At 37.5% G+C, this 9,232-nt stretch overlaps 1 pseudogene; it reads right to left on the bottom strand.

Moving 5' to 3' along the window:
• The window catches only part of LOC116084211, a 44,099-nt pseudogene extending 40,627 nt beyond the window's left edge, over nt 1-3,472 (bottom strand).
• Between the last annotated feature and the right edge of the window lie 5,760 nt (nt 3,473-9,232).

The raw sequence follows: 9,232 nt of genomic DNA, 5'->3' as shown, positions 1-9,232 counted from the left end.
TGGCTGCCCGAGAGTCACTCCAACCTCACCCCCAGCCATCTTGCACAGAGAGAAAAGGAAAGTGCTCCTCCATCTTTCAAATAGTCACCAATATGCACTACAGTTTAAGATTTGCCTCACGGCCATAATGGCTGAAGATAAATGCGTGGCTTTCATAAGAGTGTATCTATTCAATTTGACATTAAGTGGAATTCATTCAGAAATTATGACCCACTATACTTCCCCTTTGCAAAAGTCATTTCTTACTGATTTCTTAAATATTCACAACTTTTATTTCCCTGCCTTGGATATTGCCCAGTGGTAGAGTGCTTGCCTAGTATGCATGAGATCCTAGTTTCAATCCCCTCAACTCTCTCCCTCCCCCACCTCAGAATCTTTGTCTCTCTGTGTGAATCTTTGTCTCTCTGTATCTGTATCTCTCTCACATACACACTTCTTAGTTTAATATGTAAATACATAATTTTATGATAGAATGAAAATATTTTTGGTTGATTTATTTTATTTTATGTGCATGAGTCATCTTTTGCCTACATGTATGCATGTGCACCATGTGTGTGCTTAGCACCATGGATAGCAGAAGACGATGTCAGATACTTGGAACTGGAGTTATGAACAGTTGTGATCTGCCATGTTGGTGCAGGCAACCAAGCCTGGGCCCTCTGCAAAAGCAACAATTGCTCTTAACCACTGAGCCATCTCTACTGCTACCTATTAATGTATGGTCAATTTTTCATGCTCCACTAAAAATAATCAAGTGAATTAGATTTTCCATATTAGCCAAAAAATTTTCTCAAGAAAGTGTAAAGGAGTTGCTAGTGTTCGTCAAAGAAGCTGTACTGTGTTTGCTTCCTGTATGTGTGTTTGTGTGTGTGTGTGTGTGTGTGTGTGTGTGTGTATACTAAACTTCTAACTTTAACTCTTGCCTCAGCTTCACAACACAGTGCTTTCCTAAACTACAGCCACATCTTTACTCAGCTAATATCTCTACTCAGTTAAGAAAGCTACAAACACTGCTGTCCTTGCATATGACTACACTCTGCATTGTTTGGCTTTTACAGTGTAGCACCTGCACATTTATTTCTCTAAGCACAACATCAGTAAGGGATTTTTTCTGTCCTTAGATACTATTTATTTTGTGAGTCTAAAGGCTCCTCATATTTTTCAATGCCGGGTTACTCCTATTATTAACAAGTTTTGTTTGCTGCTGTACACTAGCATTTCAGGATGATTTTTCTCAGTGCAAGTGGCTTCAAAGATAGTATATTTGTCTTCTAAAAAAGAACAAACTCAATTCTCTAATGCAGTTACCTCGCCAGCTCAACATATCCTCAGGCTCCTCTGGCAAGGGGTTGTAAAAGATTGGTATTGATATTCCGTGGCATTCAGTTGTCAAGCTTCCAACAGGAGGAAGCACATTGAGCAATTCTGGCCATGTAGCAGCTAATTACACTATAACAAAGTAAATTTACAACAGGTGACTTGTAGGCTATGCATCCAAGCCTTGCTTCCCTTGTTTTCCCATAAATCAAGAGACAAAAGCTGCATTGTTATGTGGTTAAAGAGGGATCTCTTGAACACATTGAAGGAATCCCACCCGGATTCTGTGTTCTCTCATACAACTTCTATGTGGTTGTTAATTTTAATGGTTTTCTTATAACTCCTTTATGGTATATATCTTGTGTCTATGAAGGACCCGGAGCTAGAGAGTCATTCACATCATTAGAATATAACTAACAGAGATGAAACATATTAACACAGTAGTCAGAGACACAATGTCCTTCAACAGTACCCCGATACACCAAAATTTTAAACATACAAAGGGTGTCTAAGTCTGATGTTTAGAAATAGTTTTGATCTTTAGACTTTATCATAAAGTCTCAGGGAATACTCTTTGTATTCAGTCATGACCCGTGTATCATTGACAGCAAGGCTCCAATGAGTGTAGAAATGTCCTGGTGTGGACTACAAAATGTGGTTTGTCATCTTGGCTGCACAATCCTGCCTCGTTGAGTGATTTTGTCTACTGTGAAAGATCAGGGCCATATTTGTCTACAATATAATGTAAGAGTGGGCAAATGTGCAAGGTGATAGGAATATTCAATGCTCTAGGATATTTGAAGGAAGTCAGTGTGTGAACAAGTTTCAATGACAAGTTCATTATGATTCTGCCTTTCATCTTTCCACTTTTATGCTGAGACCTTGTAATAGTGTCACCAAAATATATTATAGCTAATTCTTTGAATAAAAGAATTAATGTTGACAGGTTTATCTGCTTACTCTTATACATGTTGGAATAAGCATATTTTAAAGTAAAAAATGGGCTAATATATCTTATTATCTTTCAGAATTAAATACACACTCCTCTTATTCTCCAAGTCACACAACCAAGTGTGCCAGCACAGACTTTATATATAGGGAGCAGTTTATTAAAAACCATAATAAATTTAATAAGAAATCTTTCCTTATAGTATACATTATGTGAAGCAGATATCCAGGGCAAGCTCAAGTGGTTCTTTTAGGGATATAGTTTAATTATCTTGTCATAAACAACTTTGAAATTTTATTATAATATGGTGAGATAATTGATAAAGTTAGTGTATGATATGATAACAGCAAGCTCTAACAGGGTTAATGGATATTGGCAGCTTCTAAACATTCAAAATGACAAATAATAATAGTTATGTTCTTTGAAAGTTACTCAATGCTGTGTCCTGTTGGGAACATTTTTATTATTCATTTTATTCATTTACATTTTAAATTTTATCGTCATTCCCAGCTATCTCTCCATAACCCCCCGTCCCAACCCCCTCTCGCCTCCTCTCCTTTGCCTCTATAAGGATGCTCCTCCACCCACTCACCCACTTCTGCCTCACCACTCTAGCAACCTCCCTCCCCTCCCATTGATGTCAGATAAGGCCATCCTCTTGCTACATGAGTATCTGGAGCCTGGCTCCCTCTGTGTATATATACTCTTAGGTTGGTGGTTTAGCCCTTGTGAGCTCTGGGTGGGGGGAATCTGGTTAGTTGATATTGTTCTTTTTATGGGGTTGCAATCCCCTTCAGCTCCTTCAGTCCTTCCCCTAGGTCTCCCATTCCTCAGGCTCAGTCTGATGGTTGGCTGCGAGCATCCACATCTGTATTGGTCAGGTGCTGGTAGAATCTCTCAGGGAAAAGCAATGCCAGGACCCTATCAGGAATTGCTTCTTAGCATCAGCAATAGTGTGGGGTGTTGGTGTTGGTAACATTTTAGGTTATTGCTGTATCAAAACTTTCACACTGATAAGTTGTAGCTTAGGACCATCTCCTCCTTTTTTTACACTATTGAGAAGAGTCTCCAAGGAATTTTTCTCTGGGTGTGGCAAGACTCCATTGCATCCTTTCCTCCTACCTTCCAGCTGGCCATTGCTTCGTTTGTTTTCCCACTTGTGCACAACCACTGACATTCTACGTCATTTCTACTTTGAGCGCTCATCCTTGCCCATGGCATGAGGGAGTTCCAACTTTCAATCCTGGTAGACTTAGAAGTCAGATTCTTCACTGCAGTAAACCCTGCGCATTTCCTCACTTGTTCCAAGTTTCACTCTTCGTAGCAACACGGGAAGGAAGTTGAGGACTAGCTTCTTGCTCCCGTCTCAGATCCCTTACTTTTAAGTTTATTCCTTGAGGCGATCAGCAGCTCTCTGTTCCCAAATGAGCTGCAGAATGAGGCAATGTGCTCTGCTCTGACCGGAATCTTCCAGAGTGCTTGTAAAACTCAATAAGCATTGAAGATATTGTGCATATCTTAAATGTCTAGATACATATTTTGAATGCTCAATTGATCATCTATCAAAACCAGAACCAATCATATTTTTTAAACTCAGCAATAGGTGAAATATAATTTTACAAAAAAATATAAGGAATGAAGGAAGGAAGAAAGAACGAATGAACCTTGGCCTTCATTTAAGAAGGATGTCTTAAAAGAAATAACTGAAATTAATTCCTTCAGATTGAAACAGCCCCCTGAAGGAATGGTGGCAAGACTTATGGAACAGGGGAGGAAAAATGAGTATGGAGGAAGTCTTACACTTCAGGCATGGCAGGTCAGTGTGGGTCCTCACTGGAGCAATGAGATGAAATGTCAGGGCTTGCTCATTCTTCTCACCAAATCACTGCCTTTGGATGTATGTTCTCTAACAGACATTTGATGGTTTTATTGCAATAAGTAAAGAATTAAATGTGCTTTTTTGGTTTTCACATGTTAAATAGTTTTTCTTTCATTATTTTAAGAAGTTAAATTTATTTTAACTGATACATAAAAAATTATGCACATTAATGGGATATTGTGGGCCACTTCTGTATGAACATACATATGTACATACATACATATGTACACACATACATACATTGTATAAGGCTTAAACAAGGTTCAATGTTTCTCCAATATTTGTCTTCTTCTTATGGTAGAAAAATTCAAAATTCTTCGTCTAACTTCCTCAGATACTTGGTACCTTATCTCGTCACCCCACTGTGTGGCAGACAAGAATGCCGGCCATCTCTTTAATGGTAACCTAATTTCCTCTGATGGAGCTTTCTAAGTCTCCTGTGTGCCCCACTCTCCCGGAACTCTGGTAGCTATCACGTTGCTTCCACCTTTTAGCATCACTGTTTCAAATGTAAGAGTGCCCTTTATCAGACATCTTTGTGTTGTACAAAGCATGCTGCTCTGGAAATAAGGAAACCCTTGCTTTGTGTTTTACCTTTTGGGTCTGAGGCTGGGTATGATCTAAGCTCTGGGACCTGCCTCCTCCATTGGTAAATAGAGAGGCATATCTAAAACATAGAGATCCTGTCCACATACTATTCTTGCTCTTTGATATCATGAAAAGAGTGTGATTGTTCACGAATATCACGATAACATTTTTTTTAAGTATTTTCAAATTCAAATCTAATAATGATTGTAAAATAATCTTAAATAATTTTAGTGCAGTTTCTACCTTAATTTCTCCAACAACATTCAATAAATATACAGTGATGCTTCACTTGACCCCAACATATAGAACACTAAATTTGGCCTAGAATGGATAAAGTCCATCATCACCCTAGATATTGTTACATTCTCTCTTTGAAAGCAATAGTCATTTTACAAGCAGGAGAAACTGAATTCCTCTACATGCATACACAAAAGGACAAAATTCAATGGTAATTTTGGTTGTAAAAATTAACAAGCTCAACATGACAACACATGGCTCACGAACTGTGGAGAAAAGTTAGGAGCCTGTGTCCTCCAGGTCCTGCCACTGTGTAGGAGAGGTCGTCATGTTTTTGTCTTGTATTTGCTATGCATGAAGTTATATTTTGTCTCTCGGGTTCATGTCAAGAATGATAAATAAAAATAACCCTGGCCTCCCATAGGCAAAATATTAACTTGTGTGGTGTTTTCAAGTGCCTTTTTTTTCTAGTTGTTGTTCCACTACCTGTTAGCCCAGGCCCTCTGCCATCTCTGGGAACAGTTTGCCCCTGAAAGGCTAGGAGGTGATATCTCCAGGTCAGCCTGGGAGAGTAGAGAGACCAGCATACTCAGCAGTGCTGCTAGTTCACTGTGGCCAGTAAGGAGCCAACAAACAGAGGAAATTCTCATGTGCACTCACTTAACTGCTTAGCAAGAGGGAAACCAAAGCATCCGTGGCAGCGAAAGGGTACTTGTTGGTTTTCACAAGGAAAACAGGGTCAGTTTGTATGTAGGCTTGTATGTCTTTTTGAACCTCTGCATCTCCTATGGGCTCCATTCAAGCATTTACATCTCAGCCCTACAACTGATCTTTTTTTGTTCAAAATATTTTCTGGGGCTCTACTACAAACTTAACACTAATAGATATTAGATCTTGTCCATATTCATGGAAGAATATGGAAATGATTAAGCAAGTCTCTCTAGCGTGTGGACACCCTCGCATCCAACCCCTTTTTAGTGTTAAGTATTCTTGAGAATTCACATAGTCTTGAGAATTCGCAAGCTCCTTTTTACTCTTGGGATTCTTGCTATACTGATTCCCATTTTCACACAAGAGAATGGAGACAGAGAGTGATTTTACTAAGCTAGTAAGGTCAGGATACAACTCAGTTGCCATTCTTATGTACTGTGTTCAGGTCTAATGTACAAGACATCAGTTTTCCTTTGTCTAGAATCCTTAACAATGGTAGTCTTTACCTGATTATTTGAAAATTATGTGGAATCAACAAAATGATTATATGGTTTAATGCTAGTCAATCTACTCAAATCAGAGTTACTAAATATCCCTGTTTGTCTAAAACAACACTTATTCCTTATTTCTTTTATCTCAAGTCCTATTTACTCTCAAAAATATACTGAGTTATATTATATAACTCATTATATTCAAACACAAATATACTTGGGAAAAATAGTGGATTGTTACTTTGACCATTGCATTTGCCTCTAAAAATAGGACCTCACTGTTCTTGGCCAAAGTTGTATCTATGATTTTTGATTTGATGGCAGGTACACTTGCCTCGTGTGAAATAAATGCAGTCTTGTGTAATTAAAATGATTGCCATGTTCTTTTGAGGAAGCCATATGTCTTGCTTGCACTGGATCTTATACAGAAAAAGTTGCTCAGTGGGTTTTTCTTGTGTTATCTTAGGAAATAACGTGAAGTTGATTGAGGTGGAAGAAGATGCTCATGACAAAGGGTGAAAGGCTGGCTATTTATCATACTTACTGTGGTGATTTGAAGATAATGCCCCCTCCCATAGGATCACATGTGTTGATGCTTAGTTCACAATTAGTGGAACTACTTGGGAGGGATTAGGAAGTGTGGCTTTATATCAGTAGGTTTGGCCCTATTGGATGAGATCTATTACTAGATTTGGGCTTTGAGGCTTCAACAGCTTATACAAGGTCTCTCTCTCTCTCTCTCTCTCTCTCTCTCTCTCTCTCTCTCTCTCTCTCTCTCTCTCTCTCTTTCTCTCTCCCTGCATCTTATGAGTCATAAGTGAGCTCACAGCAACTGCAGCCATGCTCCCTACAATAATGGCCATCAACAAACCCTCTTAAACTGCAAGCAAACTCCTAACTAAATGGTCCCTTTTATAAGTTGATTTTTTTTAACGTTCCTTTTATAAGACACTCAGTATATGCAAAGGAACATGCCATGAAAGTGGTCACCCAGTACATAAGAAAAGGGAAGGGATTTTGAAATCTCATGTAAACTATCTGGGTTGAAATGAAGAGCAAGATGTTCTGAGGAAAAATGAAAGAAGAATTCTTCTAAAAGAGAGAAATGCAAAGGTAATTGGCTGGCAGCATTTTTCATGAATAGAGGAGAGAATGTTGAAGAGACAGGAAGGTCAAAATAAACATGAAGAATTTGGATAATGTTATACTCTGAATAGAACTAGAGTGGAATTAAATTTTATAATCTGATGAGAGATGAATATCAGCAATACCTGAATATTAAGGGCAAAGGAATTTGGGACTATCAATATACTTCTAGATAAGAACTTTAGATATAAGTTAGCCCAGTTTGAAGTGGTGGTATTTCTGGAGTGATGGGCTAATAGTTTTGAAATGCATTCTCAGTTTTAGATTTTCTGGGTCTCTGGGTCAAAGTTGTAATTTATAGTGTTAAATATATTTAGGAGAACTTAAGAAATGATGAAGACACTTATTGCTTGTGAGAAGTAATTTTCCTCTCTTAATACAGTTTTTGTGGATCAATATTTTTCATCACCCCTACAGTACACTCACCCAAATAAAACTGTTAATTATTATAGCACTGGTATCTTAAATGGAAGACAGAGAAAGAATAAATTGTTGCTTTATAAGGAAATAGAAGCCTGAATCTGCAAAAGTCATCTAAGAGGGAACCAGATGCAGAAGCATAAGAAACAAATGCAAGGTGATTGTTAAAGAGCTGTGTGGAGATGGCCTCAACGTGCTTCCTGAGGAGTGTATGGGAAACCAAGGCCAGCAGAGTGCATCCCAATGGATGTATCTGCCGTGTCATTCTAGTGATGTCTCTCCCTGAATTGTTTGCAATGGTAATTGCAATTTCTCTGCATTGTGGAGCATATCACTCAGTATCACTGTCAACTCATATATCTTATGAGAGCAAATACTTTATTTTTAAAACTGTAAGACTAAAGTATGTCTTGAACCTTAAAATGGGTAAGGTTTATAAAATGAAGTTACATATTTCTAGCATTCAGAATTCCCGTCTTCAAAATCAAGCATCTAATACTATGTTCTGCTATTGGCAAAAAATAGCAAAGATCTTGTCTCTATAGTTTCATTGAAATTTTACACAGGTAAAACCCTCAGACATACTTCTCCAAAAGTTAATCCAGAACTTGGACCCACATTCACAAGTCAAGAAAAGCCAGGCTTTCTTAAAATTATCTGCCCACTTTCAATTTTATTACAAATAATATTTTAAAGTTTGGTTACTGTTGAAATGACTACCAATTATTCCGAAACAAATTCATTATTTTAAAGTTACTACTGCAGTGTCTTTTTCACTAGCTGAGAGTTTGAAAAATGAATAAGCCAAGGTTAAATAAATTTCCCAGGGACAATACAGTAGACATGGGGGAGAATTTTAGTAGACATTTATTAATTAGTACCTTTCCTATAAAGGCACATGCTGATGAGCATATGAAGATTAATCTAGCATATTGTCATAGCTGCAAACTAGTACCTCAATAAGAATCCATAAAGCACTGTGTTAATGTAATCATGGGAAAAAATAATTTTGGAAGATGGTAGTGATGAGGCAGGAGAAAGCTATCTTCAGGGATTGGTTTAAATGAAAATTGCTTGAGATAAATAAATGAAATAAGCAATTACAGGTAGCAGAACTGCTCCAACACAGATATATATGTAGTATCTTAAAATATGAACCCTGAAACTCATCTTCATAGCTTTTCTATAAAAATACATAATGTTTAATTATCTGTTGTGATTTGAAAGCAACAAATACTAATTCATTATCAAAACGTTTAATGCATGGAACAAGCCAAACACCTGTAGCAGATGTTGAAAGAAAATGTGTCTCTGCAATGATGCTATTCATAGATGTTTCTATCAGAAATGCATGCATCCAGAAACAGGAAAAAATCAACCTTGGTATTGTGGAAAATAAAATAGTCAAATCTTCCTGTTTACAGTTGAAATGCATTAAAAATAGATGTATCTTCTTGGAATATATTTTCTATAGAGAAAAGCTTTTGAGAAGGA

The sequence above is a fragment of the Mastomys coucha genome, unplaced genomic scaffold (assembly GCF_008632895.1).
Source record: "Mastomys coucha isolate ucsf_1 unplaced genomic scaffold, UCSF_Mcou_1 pScaffold9, whole genome shotgun sequence".
Classification (NCBI taxonomy): domain Eukaryota; kingdom Metazoa; phylum Chordata; class Mammalia; order Rodentia; family Muridae; genus Mastomys; species Mastomys coucha.
This window is presented reverse-complemented; position numbering and strand designations above follow the sequence as displayed.